At 41.8% G+C, this 19,563-nt stretch overlaps 1 long non-coding RNA gene across 1 annotated transcript; it reads right to left on the bottom strand.

The window, feature by feature from the left end:
• Positions 1–270: 270 nt before the first annotated feature.
• On the bottom strand, positions 271–12,678 carry LOC132658387 (uncharacterized). Its single transcript, XR_009597981.1, has 4 exons — positions 12,630–12,678; positions 9,928–10,155; positions 6,749–8,749; positions 271–5,220 (listed from the first exon to the last, which is right to left on the bottom strand). It is a non-coding gene; the product is annotated as an uncharacterized LOC132658387 (long non-coding RNA).
• Between the last annotated feature and the right edge of the window lie 6,885 nt (positions 12,679–19,563).

Raw genomic sequence — 19,563 nt, 5'->3', positions numbered from 1 at the left:
ATAGTGTAGTAGGAAAATTAGTGGAGAAAAGAGGCTGAATAACTTGGTTTACGTGGAAAACCAATAAAACTCCAAGACAAGGAGTTTGCACCATCTATGTAGACCACCGGCACCCGGTTGAATAGCAGAGGGTGCCCTGCCTTGGGCTTCCTCTCACGTGGGTCTTAGAAGCCAGGGCAAGTAAGTAGACATGGCAAGCCTCCACCCTCCAGATGGGAATTCAGCCAAAAAAGAGGAGAACGAGAAAAGTCCACACGGGGGAAACCAGTCTTTCCAGGAACTGGTCCGTTTCTTTATTTTCCAAATCCACTTTCATACTTTTAGTTATACATAGAGATAAATGTGTTCTCAGCATATCTTTGTTCTTACAAGGGTCTTACGTTTGTTTTACAATATATTCTGGTCTGGAGACCGATTAACATTTTATGGCCCCACCTTTCTTTCTATTGACAAAGGTTAATCGATCAGGAAACTTGTTCCCCTTAAGATCTATTTAGTCTTAAGATAGTGATAGTTACATTTTTACATAGCAAGGACATAGTGATTTATAACAAAGAAAGAGGAGTACAGTGATCTATAACAAAAGAGAAAATTCATTAACTCAAAACGTCTAGTATTGCTAACATCAAAACTACTATATTTCCTTTTCTACATTCCAATTACATTGATTAACATACTCCCAGGTGCTTAAGGATATGGAGGCCTGGTGGCAATCATTGACTCAACAATGAGAAAAGCCCTATGTTAATTAAGACTTTCAAAATACTCCAAACTCTCTGTGCTGTTTATGGTTGAGAGGTAGTAAACAATCATGTGTGTAGTGGCAGGAGTGTGGATAATCCTGTCACACAAGCTAGTTTGCCAGCAGAGAGGTTTGACCTGAGACACCCTTGTCACACCCAGGAGATTTATTATCTGGAATCCTAACTGAACTCCTTTCCGGGGGGGGGGGGGAGAATAGCCCCCCGTAAAGTCAGAGGTGTAGATGAGAGCATAAAACAGTAAAGTAGGCAGATTCTGGTTTTAGGGGTAGATGCTTGGGAACAGGGGTCTCCTGAGGCTCGATCTCACCTTTGCATATGCCAAGCCTCCTTCCTCATGACCTTTGCCATGGCAGAGTTCCTCACGCTGGCTCCCAGCAGGAGTTCACTCAGATTCACGTCCATCGAGTTGGTGATGCCATCCAGCCATCTCATCCTCTGTCGTCCCCTTCTCCTCCTGCCCCAAATCCCTCCCAGCATCAAAGTCTTTTCCATGAGTCAACTCTTCACATGAGGTGGCCAAAGTACTGGAATTTCAGCTTTAACATCATTCCTTCCAAAAAAATCCCAGGGTTGATCTCCTTCAGAATGGACTGGTTGGATCTCCTTGCAGTCAAGGGACTCTCAAGAGTCTTCTCCAATACCACACTTCAAAAGCATCAATTCTTCGGCACTCAGCCTTCCTCACAGTCCAACTCTCACGTCCATACATGACCACAGGAAAAACCATAGCCTTGACTAGACGGACCTTAGTCGGCAAAGTAATGTCTCTGCTTTTGAATATGCTATCTAGGTTGGTCATAACTTTTCTTCCAAGGAGTAAGCGTCTTTTAATTTCATGGTGGCAGGCACCATCTGCAGTGATTCTGGAGCCCAAAAAAATAAAGTCTGACACTGTTTCTACTGTTTCTCCATCTATTTCCCATGAAGTGATGGGACCAGATGCCATGATCTTCGTTTTCTGAATGTTGAGCTTTAAGCCAACTGTTTCACTCTCCACTTTCACTTTCATCAAGAGGCTTTTGAGTTCCTCTTCACTTTCTGCCATAAGAGTGGTGTCATCTGCATATCTGAGGTGATTGATATTTCTCCCAGCAATCTTGATTCCAGCTTGTGTTTCTTCCGGTCCAGCATTTCTCATGATGTACTCTGCATATAAGTTAAATAAGCAGGGTGACATTATACAGCCTTGACGTACTCCTTTTCCTATTTGGAACCAGTCTGTTGTTCCATGTCCAGTTCTAACTGTTGCTTCCTGGCCTGCATACAGATTTCTCAAGAGGCAGATCAGGTGGTCTGGTATTCCCATCTCTCTCAGAATTTTCCACAGTTTATTTTGATCCACACAGTGATTTAAATAATATATTTACCAACATTTACCTTTAACCATCAAACTGACCTACTTTTCCTTACAGCATGTATAGTCTAGCATAGAGAACAGACTTTTAGACAAATGGGGGAAGGAAAGTGAAGAAAGAAAGTGAAGTCGCTCAGTCATGTCCGACTCTTTGCGACCCCATGGACTGTAACCTACCAGGCTCCTCCCTCCATGGGATTCTCCAAGCAAGAGTACTGGGTTGCCATTTTCCTTCTCCAGGGGATCTTCCCAACCCAGGGATCAAACCCAGGTCTCCCAAATTCCAGGCAGACACTTTAAATTCTGAGCCACCAGGGGGAAGGAAAGGGAGAGACAAACTGAAAAAGTAACATTACATATATACACTATCATATGTAAAATAGATAACCAGTGGGAATTTGTTGTATGATGCAGGAAGCTCAAACCTAGAGTTCTGTGACAACCTAGAGGAATGGGATGGGGTGGAAGGTGGGAGGGAGGTTCAAGAGGGAGGAGACATATGTATACCTATGGCTAATTCATGGTGGGCAGAAACTAATGCAATATTGTAAAGCAATTATCCTCCAATTAAAAATTTTGTAAATAAATTTTTAAAAAGCTCTGAATTGGATTTATACAGTTCAAGAGGTAACGGAGATAAGTAAATGATTTCCAACAGAAAACATCAGAGTCCGCCTTTTCAAGCTGACTGAGCAAAGTCCTCCTAAAATGTCCACGACAGCTGGGTAAATGTTCCCAGAGAAAAGAAACAGGAGGCTGAACCCAGGCCAGAAGTCAGCCTCCTGGAACACCCACGTGTGTCCCCAGGGTTGACCAGGCCACCAACTTTAGTAATCAGACTGTGAAGATTGCAAAGCCCCTCCCTTGGGAGGCTTCCCCAGCAGGCAGTTACAAAGCAATGTCTTATGAGGAGCTAATGGAATGAACCACTGACTTGCCTGGTAATTCATTTTCCAAGCCATGCTTAGGTATCAGAACAAGCAGATCTGCATCCAATTTGTCCCTCTGTTTTCCAAGCAGAGTTCTCCTTGGAATTAAAGAAGCTATAATTAAAGTACCTTATTTGGGCATGCTGTAATTAGTCACCAATTCAGCATGCCATCAAATGTAATCCAAATACAAACACCAGGACTGCAGATGCCAATCCCCTGGTGAGTTCGGGGAACTAGGGAGCCCCCTGCCTTTCTCATAAGACCTCATCACTCCAGAGTGACTCACCTGGTGGGGCCAGTGAGAATGAGCCCCAAGGTAGGCTGTCTTTCCAAAGTTTCCTAAGACTTGTGCATTGGATTTCTAGAGAGCAGATTTTACCTCATTACCACATAGAGGAACTTGGGGTGAAGGCAGTTTTTCGATCTATGCTTCAAAGGGAACAGTGTGGCTTTGTGATTAAACACCAGCTTTGGGGCCACTATTTATCCAATCAACAAATGTTCACTGAGCCCCTGCTGTGTGCAAGCCAGTGGGGATTCAATAAGGAATGAGACAGGATGATCTGCTGTAAACTCCATGAGAGCAGAAACCATGCACTCAAGCTGTGTGACCTTGGATAAATGAGCTGACCTCTCTGAGGCTTACAGTGCTTATTAATAAAATGGGAATAACAATTCTCACAGTGTTGTAGTGAAGATTAAATGTGAGAAAAGATATAAACATCTAGTACTTTTGCCCAGCACAGAGCTGAGCTGGGACTGGAAAGTCAGTCTCTCCAGATGAGTCCAGCCCCTGATTCTAATCTGCCCCCACTGACAGCTCTACTGTACCCCAAAGCAGGGTAAAGGTGAAAAAAGGGCCTAGAACTATGAGCCAGAGTCATGTGACTGTTTTCTTCCATTTGGAACTTGGCATTTTTCTGTCCCCACTGAAAGGGTGTGGAGTTGGCTGTACGGGTGCAGATGGCTGCTTTGTACTGGAAAAACCTCCACCTGACATTACTTATGTGCATAGCTACGTTCCACTGGATCCCTAGCTCCAGAAATCCCCCTGCCTGTCCTACTTTTTCACTGATTAGGGCATCTCCCGATTCCCTGTAGAATTTTGCCCAGTGTCCTGTGCTGCAGGGAACCAAGCCAGGCTGCGGAAATAAGTGGACATCTTCAGCTAGCTGAAGGCAGCATCTCTCTGTGTATTTTCATGCACCTGGGTACCTTTTCCTTCCAGGTTTGTCTAGTCTCCTCCCTACCCCAGTACTCACTCAGTGCATATTAACTGAGGCACTTACTATGTCACACATCCTCAGGACTGCTTTTACGTACATTATTTCGGTTCCTCCTCAACACACGGCATCGTCAACTGTCGATTGTTTAAACTGAAAGGAAACCTCAGATTCCATCTTTGATTTCTCTGCCTTCAGCCATCACATGCAATCCATCAGCGTGTCCTGGGGACTTCACCTTCAAAACATGATCTGTCCATCTGTCTTCGCAATCACAACCAAGTCACCTTGCAGTCACCTCCCAGCCTGACTCTTTACTTCTGATCTGTTCTCCACACAGGGGTCAGAGAGATCTTTTTAAAAATGCAAATGAGATCAGGTTACTCTCCTAGTCAAGACACTCCAACAGCTCCCCTTACATTTAGAATCTAGTCCAAACCCCTTGCTCTGACCTCATGCTCCCGTGTCCTGCTTATGTAGCCCCCTACCCCACAGCCCCTTCTGAAGCCCCAGGGCTTTTGCATTAGCTGTTGACTCTGCCTAGCACCTACTCCATAGCTGTCAGAATGACTAGAAGCTTTCTTTCTTTTTTTTCTTTCAGTGAGTCCAGACTTTTATTTATATGAGTATATCTTAAGAGGACCCCTTTTTCCCTACAAATTACTTTTTTTTTTTTACTTTCTTAATGTCAGCTCTTCAGAAAAGCCTTTCTTGACCAATATAACCCAAGCTCCTCTCAGCCATTCTCTATCACATCAGCTTTTTAACTTTAGTATCCCATCAGTGTCTGATAATTTTCTGTGTTTCTTTAGTCTGTCTCTCCTGCCTAGAATAGAAGCTCTCTGAAGGAGGTATCTTCTCTCTGTATTTCAGTTCCTGGAGCAGAGTTTGGCACATTGTGGATGCTCAATGTATTTGTTGAGTGAATGAATATTCATAACAATTATCTGTAAAACAAGAATAAACCAAGAAAGGTCAGGTGACTTGTTGTTGTTCTTGTTCAGTTGCTCAGTCGTTTCTGACTCTTTGTGACCCCACGGACTGCAGCACGCCAGGCTTGCCTTCATTATCTCCACAGTTTGCTCAAACTCATGTTCATTGAGTCAGTGATGCCATCCTACCATCTCACTCTCTGTCCCCTCCTCCTCCTGCCCTCAATCTTTCCCAACATTAGGGTCTTTTCCAATGAGTCAGCTCTTTGCATCAGGTGGCCAAAGTTTTGGAGCATCAGCTTCAACATCAGTTCTGCCAGACTGTTTTTTTCAAGTGGCTTGAATGATATCCAATGTGCCACAGAGCCTCAACTCAAACCTTAGTCTCTGCTACTCTAAAGCGAATGCTTTTTCTACCCTCATAGTCATGATTCACTGCTTTTTCCCTCCCTCTGCCCTCAGCAGTTAATGCAGTCTTACTTGACATTGCATGTTTGTGATAAATGCCTCAACATGACCTCAAGCCTTAGCCTCCTTTTCTCTTCAGTGGTTTATTGCTCACACACCCCAAATGTTTGGATTTTCAGCCCCTGCTGTTTTTTCCTTTTCCTTTTTTAAAAAAGTATTTACTTATTTAGGCTGTGCCAGCTCTTAGTTGCAGCACATGGGATCTCGGTCTTTGTTGCAACATGTGAGGTCTTTAGTCGCAGCATATGAGCTCAGTTGCAGCATGTGGGATCTAGTTCCCTGACTAGGGATCGAACCCTGGACCTTGCATCAGGAGTGCAGAGTCTCAGCCACTGGACCACCAGGGAAGTCCCCCCTCGTTGCTGCTTTTCTAAACTAACACTTATGCGTGCTTAGTCATTCAGCGTGTCCAACACTTTGCAACCCCATGGACTGCAGCCCAAAAGGCTTCTCTGCCCATGGGTTTCTCCAGGCAAGAATACTGGAGTGGGTTCGCATTTCCTCCTCCAGGGGATCTTCCTGAGCCAGGGATTGGACCTGCATCTCCTGCATTGGCAGGTGGATTCTTTACCCCTGAGCCACCTCGGAAGCCTCTTCTAAATCAATAGGAAACACTTATTCAAAGCAAATCCAGCCGTCATCCTTTATCTTTTATAAGAGATGCCCATCACTCAGGCATCTGGCATTTCTGTCCACCATCCCTGCAGAAAAGTGGTGTTTGATGCACTGTAGATTAGAACATGGGTGGCGAATTTCTCTCCAGGAGGAAGATTCAACGAAGATTGCCACCCAGGACTGGTTGACCAAACTGTCTGGAATGGAGGCACCAAAACAGCTTCAAAGTCTAAGAGTGGGGCTGTGAGCTAGAAACGGGGGACTGATTTGGGGTGAGAGCCTGGTACCCTTTGTGCAGAGAACTCATAAAGGGGAAATGAACATGCCTGTGAGGAGTGCCCAGTGTTTCTGTAGTGCAGACTGAGTGTGTGACTTGAGACAATCAGCACCTGTATACAAACTGTACTCACCACCTTGAAGCAGGAATGGATAGCACTGACCTGGGAGTTAGAGGACTTACCCTTGAGCCTTGTCTGCGTTTTGCTTGCTGAAAGGTCCTGAGCAAGTCCTGTCCTTCAGAATCGTCATCTCATGTGGTTGTGGGCTCAGCACCCCAACCCTGCTCACCCCAGAGCTTTTGTGGTTGATAGAACAGGATCTGTGCAAGAGAAAGCAATTGTTATTGTGATTCTTAAAGTATACCGCACATTGCATTTCAACCCATAGGACGCAGAGAACAGGTAGGCAGAGGTGGAGCAGGCAAAGATGGTGACTTTAGATTTTCAATACCATCTCACTGTTCTTGACTTTCTATCATTCATCCCACCCCCTCTAAAGGCCCTGGGCCATACCTTCTGCCCCACCCATTCTACAAACTTCCCTCAGCCTCTTAATTCATCTGGAATCTGGCTAATTACAGTACTGTTACTCAGGGGAGAAGACCTCCTTGGGCTGCTGAAATCACAGAGGCCTCTAAGGGAAAGAAATCAGTCCAGTGTGGAAGCAATGAAAATGGCTCTTCTGCCAAAAAAATTTTGTTTACCCAGAAAGGCCACACAAATCAGGTGCATTTTTCTCAATGACCAAAAAGCTAACCCATCCCATATGAGACCAAGGCTGACATCTGTGGAGGCAAATGGGAGAGGACCACCATCATCACAAATCTCATCGCCTTAGGAGTTGGGCTAATGATGGATATAAATCCAGCCTCACATCTGGGTGATTTTCTTGGCATTATACTTCACAGTCCTCGAGTGATTTGGTTGAGAAAGGGCAAGGGCTTACATTATTCATATAGTTATAAAACTAGTAACAGTAATACTTCTGCCCTGACTAACATGTTTAAACCTCTGTGGGAGATCTGGGCATCCAGCCCTCTGGACCACCTGCACCTGAGTTTGTGAAGTCATTTGAGCAACTGGTCTTCACGGGGCCAACACCATATTCTCTGCAAAGAAATACCCAGCTTCTCTGCAAAGAAAACACCCAGTGAAGAGCTGTTAAAGCACTCTTTTATGTCAGTCTCATCCTGATGCAAAAAGACAACTTGTTGGAAAATAAATTAATGTTGGGAAAGATTGAAGGCAAAAGAAGAAGAGGGAGGCAGAGGATGAGATGGTTAGGCAGCATCACCAACTCGATGGACATGAACTTGAGCAAACTCTGAGAGATAGTGGAGGGGGACAAAGGAGCCTGGTGTGCTGCAGCCCATGGAGCTGCAAAGAGTCAGACATAGCAATTGAACAACAGTAACAGCCTATTGATAAGTGATGCAATCAGCTAGAAACGCCTGTGGGTGCTCACCAGGGCTTCATACTACTTCAAGGAGCCGCTAAAGACCCTTCTCCAGCCAGAGCCAGCATTGTGGCTAGACCAGCCTTTGTGGATTTTATTATGATTGTAAGATACAACTCAGCAACAACCATCAGGAAACTTTGAAAAGATAAGCTTTTCTAGGCCTGGAGGGTATATGACATGCCCAGAGACACACAGTGAGGTTGTAGGTAGAGAGAGAAAAAGTGTGGACCTGGGGTCCTACTTTTATTGAAGTCAAAGGTGGGGTGCCTAGGATTTTGTGTGTTCACTCTGTTGGTGAATTTAAAATGTGAGAGTGGTAATTGAAGCACAGGAAGGGAAAACCAGGTGGTCAAAAGGTCACTTCTCTAGGTCTCTAAAAGGGGAACTTCAGAGATGGGGTAGCTTGGCTTTTTATCTAGTTGTATAGATGCAAATATATTTTTCCAGATGGATGTCTTTGAAGTGGTTGCTTAGCAATCAAAGGCTTGATATCAGGCACTTACATTACAATTGAAAAAGCTAATTATTAGGTGTTTACACCACAAGTACACTATATTGAATGCAATTCAACATGTATTTATTGAGCACCTACTAGATGCAGGCTTGATGCCAGGAGGATGATCTTACAGATCTGAGGTCAAGACTTCATTCTGTTGCCGATTATAACACCACAGGATCACACGCATGTATGTGACTTACCTTCTCGAAGCCTCAGCTTCTTCATCTGTAAAATGAAGAAAATGATAGCATTTAATTCATAGGATTTAGATGGCATTCCAAGAAAAACGTGTATGAAAGTGACTTTAAATAAAAATGCATTCTTGTGTTAAATAACCCCATATATGTCAGCAGCAGGAGCTGGAAGAGTATATTGATAGGGGAGAAGACCGTCTTTTCCTCAACTGGCCAGAATGACAGAGTGTCTTGAGAACCCTCCATGATATCAGTAAAATTAAATGCTCCCAATTTCATTCTTTTACATATAGCTGTCTAGTTTTCCCAGCACTGCTGATTAAAGAGACTGTCTTTTTATCCATTGTATATTCTTGCCTCCTTTGTCATAGATTAACTGATGATAAATGTGTTACTCTATTTCTAGGCTTTCTATTTTGTTTCACTGATCTGCATATCTGCTTTTTGCTGGTATCATAGTTTCGCTTACTGTAGCTTTGTAGGATAGTCTGAAGTCAGGGAGTCTGATACCTCCAGCTCTATTATTTTCCCTCAAGATTTTTTTGCCTATTTGGAGTCATTTGTTTTTCTCCATGGGCTTCGCTGAAGACTCAGTGGTAAAGAATCCACCTGCAAAGCAGGAGTTGTAGGTTCGATCTCTGGATAAGGAAGATTCACCAGGAGGAATGCATGGCAACCCACACCAGTATTCTTGCCTGGAGAATCCCATGGACAGGGGAGCCTGGTGGGATACTGTCCATAGGGTTGGAAAGAGTCAAACATGACTGAAGAGACACTGTGTTCCATTCTTTATGACCCTATGGACTGTAGCCCACCAGGCTTCCCTGTCCATGGGATTCTCCAGGCAAGAATACTGGAGTGGGTTGCCATGCCCTCCTCCAGGGGATCTTCCTGATCCAGGGATCAAACCTGAGTCTCTTATGTCCCTGTATTGCAGGAGGATTCTTTACCACTAGTGCCACATGGGAAGCCCCATGCATGCACGTATTTCCATATAAATTTTGAAATTATTTGTTCTAATTCTGTGAAAAATACCACTGGTATGATGATAGAGATTGCATTGAATCTGTAATATGTCTTGGGTAATACGGTTATTTTAACAGTATGAATTCTTCCAGTGCAACAGTACAGTATATCTTTCTATCTCTTTGTGTCATCTTCAGTTTCTTTCATTGGTGTCTTATAGTTTTCCAAGTATAGGTATTTTACCTCCTTCAGTTCAGTTCAGTTCAGTCGCTCAGTCGTGTCCAACTCTTTGCGACCCCATGAATCACAGCATGCCAGGCCTTCCTGTTCATCACCATCTCCCAGAGTTCACTCAGACTCACATCCATCGAGTCCGTGATGCCATCCAGCCATATCATCCTCGGTCGTCCCCTTCTCTTCCTGCCCTCAATCCCTCCCAGCAGGTTAATTCCTAAAATGTTTTCCAATACCCTATATAAAAATAAATTCAAAATGGATTAAAGCCCTAAATATAAGCCCAGAAAACATAAACACCTTAAAAGAAAACAGAGGCAGAACACTCTTTGACATGAATTGCAGCATTATTTTTTTGGATCTGTCTTCTAAGGCAAAAAAGAAACAAAAGCAAAAATAAGCAAGAGGGACCTAATTAAACTTAAAGCTCTTGCACAACCAAGGAAATGACTGACAAAACAAAAAGACTACCTACTGAAGGGAAAAAATATTCACAAATGATATGACTGATAAATATCAAAAACATGTAAACAGCTCATACAACTCGACATCCAAAAAACAAACATCAGATTCAAAAATGGGCAAAAGACCTGCACAGACGTTTTTGTGAAGAAGACTTACAAATGACCTACAAGTATATGAAGAAAGTTTGACATCACTAATCATCAGAGAATAGGGCTTCCCTGATGGCTCAGCAGGTAAAGAATCTGCCAGCAATGCAGGAGACACAGGAGATGTGGGCTCAACCCCCACATCTGAAAGATGCCCTGGAAGAGGAAAATGGCAACCTGCTCCAGTATTCTTGCCTGAAAAGTCCCATGGACAGAGGAGCTTAAAGGGCTATAGTCCAAAAAATCACAAAGAGTCATATACGACTGAGTGACTACAGACTCAAAAAAAAAAAAAAAAAAAAAAAACCACATCAGAGATATGCAAATCAAAACTGCAATGAGATAACATCTCACATTGGTCAGGATGGCCATCATCCAAAAGATCACAATTGTCAGTGAGAATGTGAAAGAAAGGGTCGACTTCTGTTGGTGGGAATGTAAACTGGTACAACCACTGTGGAAAACAGTATGGAGGTTCCTGAAAAAACTAAAAATAAAACAATCAAAAGATCTAGCAATACTACTCCTGGGTATATATCCACAGAAAAAGGAGACACTAATCTTTAAAAGATCCATGCACCCCACATTCATAGGAACATTATTTACAATAGCCAAGATATAGAAGCGTCCAGCAACAAATGAATGGATATATGACATATGTATGAATGACCTATACATGAACTTTAAGGCTATTACGCTTAGTGAAATAAGTCAGAGAGACAAAGACAAATACTGTGTGACATAACTTATATGTGGAACCTAAAAGATAAACTAGTGAATATAGCAAAAAGGAATCAGATTCACAAACTAATGGTTACCAGTGGGGACAGTGGAAAGGGGGGGAAATGTTGGTGATAGCAGATAAAGTGCAGTCTGAGTGAAGTCACTCAGTTGTGTCCGACTCTTTGCGACCCCATGGACTCTAGCCTACCAGGCTTTTCCCTCCATGGGATTCTCCAGGCAAGAGTACTGGAGTGGGTTGCCATTTCCTTCTCCAGGGGATCTTCCCGACCCAGGGATTGAACCCGGGTCTCCTGCATTTCAGACAGATGCTTTAACCTCTGAGCCACCAGAGAAGCTTGTGTATAAAATAAACAAGTTATAAGGATGTATTGCACAGCATAGGCACTATAGCCAATATTTTATAATAAGTATATATAGAGTTTAAAAATCATGAATCTCTATGTTGCATACCTGAAACTTACATAATACTATAATCAACTATACTAAAAAATTTTTCAGAGAGAATAGCATTATAGCTAAATTGTCACAAAAAGAAAGAGAGACATGCTGTCAATGGTAGACTTACTAAAGTGATTTTGGGTGAGTTGGAACCCTGTCTGTTCCTCAGTTTTCTTATCTGTTAAATGGTGTTGTGAAAATTAGCTAAGGTAATAATATGTAAATACCTAGAGCAGTGCCTGACACAAGCAAGTTCTACATATGGTTTGCTATTTGTTATTATCACATAGACATTTAAAATGCAAGTTGCTCCCAACTTGAAAAGATCTTGGAAGACAGACTTTCCCAGACAATCCTATTTCATGTTGCACTCACTCACTATCCACTCCATGGGTTGTCAGATAAAATACAAGATGCTTAGTTAAATTAAAATTTCAGATAAATAATGAATCATTTTTAGTGCAAGTATATCCTATGCAATATTTGGGATATACTTATACTGAAAAAAAATTTTTGTTTATCTGAAATTCAAATTTGACTGGTATCCTATATTTTTATTTGGTAAATCAAATAAACCTACCCATCCCTTGTCTTGCTAAATAATTCCAGGCAGTGAAAAGTATTTTAAAGTGTCATTTTAAGCTTGTTTATCCTAATGTCTTTCTCATTAGGATGTAAGCTCCAGGAAAGCAGAAGCTTGTCTATCTTTTATCTGTCTGTATTGCCAGGGCTCAGCAGAGTACATGGCCCATGGTAAGAATGGAACGTAACTGAAGATGTTTCTAGAATAACTGAATAAGGGCTCCTTGTAGAGCAAGGGAGAAGCTGTAGGAAGCATCCAACTTTCTGCTTTTCTGGTCTTTCTCAAATGTTATTTTTGAAAAAAAGTCTTCTGAAGCAACATTCCAGTCCACGTACCTCAGTCTGAGTGCTCCGTGTTCACAGCCTGGGGATCACGAGCCTTCTCAGGGCTCGGACTTCAATGTAGGCTTCGGCATGGAGTTAGGAAACACAGTACATTTTTCCTTTGAACTGTGAACAATCAATTCTCTGCATTCCAATTCTGTCACAGTCCTGGGCTCCACAGACTACAAGAAATGGACTTGCCTTATGCTAATGGCATTTCATTTATCATTATGGTGCCGAACGAGGGGAGACCATTAAGCAGAGTATGATGTTTTATTAGTGTGTTTTTCTGAGGTCTGTGACTCTGCATAGCACAATGAATAAAAATGACCTAAATTGTGTTTCGTGAGACATTTTCAGGCTACACTTGCTCAGCTGCCCAAGCCTGGTGATGTCTTTGGTAAATATCATCAGACTCCATCTTCCCTTTTAAAGCATTATTGCAGGTGTGGCTGAAATTTAATTTAAATTGAACTTTTTTGCATTTGTAATAACTCTCATTTCCCATAAAAGATGAAAACCATTGAACCCTTTATGAAGTTTAGTTTAAAACAATACAGACTTTAAGGACTTATCTACCCTGGGCCTGAAATTGGCAATACTCGCCACAATGTTAAAAATGATGTTTCTAAACAAGGTTGAAATTGTTCATAGACCTTTCTGATTTGGAGTGTCCTATTTGCTGCCTGATGTTCTGCATTTAAACAGAAATGGCGCTTTCTTTGCTTTGCAATTGAGTTTTAAATTGAATGGGTGGTTATTCAAGCAGCACTATTATAGGAAAACACTGGCCTGTAAAGGATTGATGTAGGAAAGGGAGGGCTCACTCTATCTTGCCTCCAGGATCTGGCATTATAAGGACCTAATTATATAAAAGCTAGCTACTTTGCCCTCAAACTCCTGTAACAATGTTTAAAACAAAATAAAGAGGAATGCTAATATATGGGCTTGCCCAAGTGCCTCTGTGCCCTGAGGATGAGATGGTCAGATGGCATCACTGACTCAATGGACATTTTGAGCAAACTGCGGGAGATAGTGAAGGATAAGGAAGCCTGGCACTGCAGTTCATGGGGTCATGAAGAGTCGGGCAAGACTTCGCAACTGAACAGCAACAAGTGCCACTGGACAGCTTTCACAGGTCTCTCCAAAAGGGACAGCAGATAAGAACTGGGTCCCAAGCCTTCCTTTCTAGCTGGAAATCAGAGAGAACTCTGCAGCTTACACATAGCCATATTTCAAAGGATGTAAATATTGTTTCATGGACTCCAGCAGTCAGTTTCAAAACATATGACGGCTTCTTTTCCTCCCGTAAGAGTCAATAACTCACTAGGGGGGAAAAAAGCTGTATGCATAAGCATGTTAATTAACAGCATTATCAATACCAGCAAGAAGAAATTGGAAGCAATCTCTATGTGCAGCACTCTGGAAATTGTTAAGTAAATTATGGTGTATGGACTATGATGAAAGATAATGCATTCATTGAAATGATAATTAGAAAGATTTGGATACATGGAAGATGTTTAAACTAAAGTATAAAGTGAGAAAATAATATGGGAATTGTGATTGCAACCATATCAGTATGACTATGTAGATGAACACAAATTGGAAGAGGAGGCAAAAATGAAAATAATAGTTGCATAAAGTTCATTAAAGGTAATTAATTACCATTTTAAGAAATAATTTTGAAAAGCTACAAATTCTTTTTAAAATAATGATTTTTTAAAAAGCAATGGCAGAAATGCGCAATTAGCTTCAATCTTTAAACGCAGAGTCTACATCTTCTTAGTTTACGAGACCACTGACTTAATTAGTGGCAGGCCCTGGTTTAAAAACCAGGTTTGTCCCATTGTAAAGCCCATATTCTCTTTTAAAAAATTTTAATTGAAGGGTAATTGCTTTACATGGTGTTAGTTTCTGCTGTACAGCAATGTGAATCAGCTATAAGTGTGCATATTCCCCTTGTCTCTTGAGCCTTCTTCCCATACCCCCGATCTCTAGGTCATCACAGAGCACCCAGCTGAGCTCCCTGTTTTATATAACAGCTCTCACCAGCTATCTAATTTTACACGTGGTAGTATATATGCGTCAGTAGCATATATGTGTATATGTGACATATATGTCAGGGCTACTCTCTCAATTCATCCCACCCTCTCCTCCCCCACTGTGTCCACAGACTGTTCTCTATGTCTGTGTCTCTATTCCAGCCCTGCAAATAGGTTCCATCAGTACTGTTTTTCTGGATTTCACATATATATGTTAATATATGATACTTATTTTTCTCTTTCTGATTTACTGCACTCGGTATAACAGGCTCTAGGATCATCCATCGCACTATAATCAACTCTAATTCATTCTTTTTTATGACTGAGTAATATTCCATTGTGTATATGTACCACAACTCCTTTATGCATCCATCTGTCTACAGATGGACAACTAGGTTGCTTCCGTGATCCTGGCTATCGTAAATGGTGCTAAAGCCTATATTCTTAACGGCTAATCTGTAATACCTTTTTGCTATCAGTCAAATACTCAGTCTTGCCATACATTATTGAAAAATGTGTCAGTTACACCAAATGTGTTTAATTCAGTGTAACTAAAGTTCGTTTTTTTATTATGTGGGGTTTTCTTTTTTTTTGTTTTTGTTTTGTTTTGTTTAATTTGCTTTGCTTTACCTCTTTATCTTGAAATAGAGCATGCATGCAAGTGTATGTGGCTGGACAGAGATGGGAATGGCCTAGGAGATGGGGGAGTTTCCAGATCATAGAAGGCCCTGGTTATTTCGATCTTCAGTGGTTGATGATTACTACAGATTCTGTGATCAAGATTTCTGGGACCAGGGAGCCTGTGGCTACCTGCTTCCTTTGAGGAAAGATTTGGTATTAAAGGATCCTTGCAAGGCTGTTTGACCTGGTTGTTTTGCCCTAAAGGGACAAAGACCATGATGACCTTAAACTCTTCTTCCCCTAAGCCTGTCCTGATAAGAATTATCATCCCTCTAAATCGGATTCAGACCCTCTCAGTCATTCTGGATTCAGCTTTGGAGATCTTATTAATGCAAATTTTATTTTAAGAATTGGAACAGAGGAAAATAACATATGCTTGTATTAATGGGAGAAAACAGTAGCAATTGCTTCTGTATATTATGGTTGTGTCTCAGATTCAATGAACTCTGGAATGAGATGAAAAATATAATAAGCATGATTCTGAAAATTGAATAATCGGCATTCCACAGGGATCCAATTGTAATGGATGGCAAGACAAGAGTAAAATAAAAGGATTGTTTGCTCTTAAACTTGTCTGGGACTGCCACCATAAGAGTGGGCTTCTGTCTCCAGAGAACTGCCAGTTGAGCTGTGGAATAAGGAACACAGCTCCTCAGTTTGAAGTATCACATTTTAAGTCAAGTTTTGAAAAAAAAAAAAACCACATCCAGACACTTTTAAATTTATAAGATTAAGCATCGATCTTTCCTCTAATGACAAGTAAATTGAATCTGCAAAATTATGTCCAGTATATGATTTTCAACTGTGTAATTACTGTTTAAAGATACATGTCTTCAATTTCTTCTGTTTCCTTTTGAAACTCAAGTCCATTTCAAATCTTTTAATAAGCAATTTGGTTCTCAGAGAATAGTTTCTTTGTGTTGATAATTAAGTGTTATATTTACACAAAGGAAATAGTGAAATACAAGCTCTTCCAAAAAGAACATTCTAAAACATTCCACTGAGTACAAAAGCATGACCCTGCAGTGTCAGAATTTCTTCTGGTAATGCCAACAAAAACTCCTTGAGCTATTTTACAAAGAACTAAAGAGAAAGTCCAATTCCTCTGAATGATATGCCCTGCCCCTTTTAAGTGTGATCCTTGAGGAAATAATCAAACAACTCAACAACAATTGTGAAAGTGAATATACAGCAAGTATAATTTTTAGTACTTTATACTTTGACTTGAGATCTTGCCGCCGTGGCATGAGTTTGTTTCTTAGGCAACAAATACCTGCAGGAAAAGTGTGTTTTCTGATCATTTGATAGAGTTACCTATGTAAATTCTTTCCCAAGGTGAAAAGTGAACATTAATTAATAAACCAATAAACACGCATCAGTCACCCCTTGACCAGGTGACAGGCACTCAGCCAAGTGCTGCAGGAGACACAAGTCTGAAACAGAAGCCCCACCCTCAGTAGCGTCCAGTCTGATCAGGGAAATGAGATGAATAAGACTTGGACAAGCAAAAGGAGGGGGAATAAGAGATTCCAATGCAGGACAATGGGACTATAGAGGAAAGGAGGGGACTGTCAGCTACAAACTGGCACTTACCAAGAGCACTGCCAAGGACTGAACAACAAAGGCATCTGCCACCTGCCTCTGCAGAGACTGAACCCCACTCTGCCATAGCTGTTGACCTTCAACAACCCCCAAGGGCGTTCAGGGTGGACTGAGGCGCTCTGTGCTCCAGGGAATCTGGTGGGACAGGTCTTTAGATAGTTCTGGGAACAGATTTTATGATCTCAATCCTTGCATCTCCTCATATCTAGAGAAGCACTAAATCCCTTCATGGTGACATCAGATCCTCATGACTAACAAAAAGCCTTTTGTAAAATGAGTGCTTCATGGCATTGAACTCCCCCTTCACCAAAACCTCATATATTGGTTTTCCCCCACTGCCACTCTGGAGCAGTCTCTCAGAGCTATCTGAGATGCTCCCCACCAGGCTGCAGTCCTCATTTGCCCCAAATAAAACTTAATTCACAACTCTCAAGTTGTACATCTTTTATTAGTCAATAGGACAAAGGCTTGGACAGTGGGAATATAGGCATGTTTAGAAAAGAAGTGAAAGTGAAAGTCTCTGTCATGTCTGACTCTTTGCGACCCCATGGACCATACCGTCCATGGAATTCTCCAGGCTAGAATTGTGGAGTGGGTAGCCTTTCTCTTCTCCAGGGGATCTTCCCAACCCAGGGCTCGAACCGGGGTTTCCTATATTACAGGAGGATTCTTTACCAACTGAGCCACAAGGGAAGCCCTGGAAAAAAAGAGGTAAATATAAATAGTGATTGCTAGCATCACATTTATTAAGTGCCAAATGTGGTGCTAAAGGTTTCATGTGTAAAATGACCAACTCATCCTAGTGGGGTGGGGGGCATTTTTCTTTCCTGTCTGAGCCCTGAGTCCTGTATACTAGGATGCCTCTCAGTCCTGGACTGCTGCTGCTGCTGCTGCTAAGTTGCTTCAGTCGTGTCTGACTCTGTGCGACCCCAGAGATGGCAGCCCACCAGGCTCTCCCGTCCCTGGGATTCTCCAGGCAAGAACACTGGAGTGGGTTGCCATTTCCTTCTCCAATGCATGAAAGTGAAAAGTGAAAGCGAAGTCGCTCAGTCATGTCCGACTCCTAGCGATCCCATGGACTGCAGCCTACCAGGCTCTTCCGTCCATGGGATTTTCTAGGTGAGAGTACTGGAGTGGGTTGCCATTGCCTTCTCCCTGGACACACTGGGCCTATTGGAATCTGCATGCATTCCTTACAATGACTTTATGAGATCCACCTTACTATCATTCTCAGTTTCCAGAGGAGGGGATGGATGGTCAGGAGGCAGAGGAACTTATCCAAGATGGTGTAGTTGCTATTATATGGGGAGCTGAGATTTGACAAAAAGTGCTCCTAATTATTAGTGCAAGACATGAACTGTTGTTGTTCAATCACTAAGTCATGTCAAGTCCAACTCTTTGCGACCCCATGGACTAGAGCACATCAGGCCTCCCTGGACATGAGCCCTGAAGCTAAAATGGAACATTTTCATGGCATAGGTCTAGGTGACCAAAACCAAAAAAGGAAGTTGGTACATAACTGTGGTGGGATCCAAATTCAAGGATTTTTCCTGTTGGCACTAAAGAATCATAGAAGGCTTCTGAGAAGCAAAACATGGTGGAGCTTTCATGATTAATTTTCTATTTATGTCACCATACCAATAGTTAATAAACAAACTGATGTTAGTAAAACAAACATACAAACAAAATCAATGATCTGTTCAACCACTCTTCCCATCTCTAGAAATCAACAACCTCATTCCTCTTAAGGCTACTTCTCCCAAACCATAAACAAACCAAAGAAAGCTTTTTGAAGATTAAAAAAAAAAAAAAAAAAAAGAGTCCTCTTATCCCCAATTCATTTCAAGATGTTTTTTCCTTTATTGGTTAGTATTTTCTCCACATTTATCTATATAGCAGAAGCTAGACATACTTGAAAAGTTGTAAGTAGTTTTGCTTAAACATCCTTTTTTCATAGCCCATTATGCCTCAAAAATCTCATTTCCTTAAAGAAATAACAGTTGTTGCACCTAGGCTTCTCCTGAGATGAGAGCAGAAGCCAGGCAAAGATACGTATCATGCGGCATGGTTTAAAGTCTCTCTGTGTGCGTGTCTTTTGTCATTTTACCAATTTCCTGTGAGTCTGTTTATTCCCTTTCACTGCGTTTTATCCTGAACTGATATGTGCTTATTTGAGAGGGGGTGAGGCGGGGGTATACTCTTCCTATCTATTGAGATGTATGCCATCTGAAATCAGCATCATTCCACAGTCTAGTGCGAGACAGCCAAGCAGAGGAAAGCCCATTCAGAGCAAAGGTGGTAATTTCCATGAGGTGCTTCTCCCTGTCTGATTCAAGGAGACACATTATGCAGAAACCCAAAACAGGGAGCCTCTGTGCTGGGAACATTCGTTTAACTGCATTCCATAATGTTTCCTGCCATGTCACCAAGTCCGTACATTCTCAGACTTCTGCTTTTTCACAATTGAAATCATTCCCTTAGCAGAAACAACCTATCCTTCTCTGTGAGATCCCATCCAGTTGGTCAGAACTCCTTTCCAGGAGTTAATTTGGTGATGAATTATATAAAGAAATTAAACAGAAACCCCATTAGTAATGCTGACAATATTTCCCACATACATG

This window comes from Ovis aries, chromosome 22, assembly GCF_016772045.2.
Source record: "Ovis aries strain OAR_USU_Benz2616 breed Rambouillet chromosome 22, ARS-UI_Ramb_v3.0, whole genome shotgun sequence".
NCBI lineage: Eukaryota > Metazoa > Chordata > Mammalia > Artiodactyla > Bovidae > Ovis > Ovis aries.
Note: the sequence above shows the minus strand (reverse complement) of the source record. Positions and strands in the feature narration are given on the sequence as shown.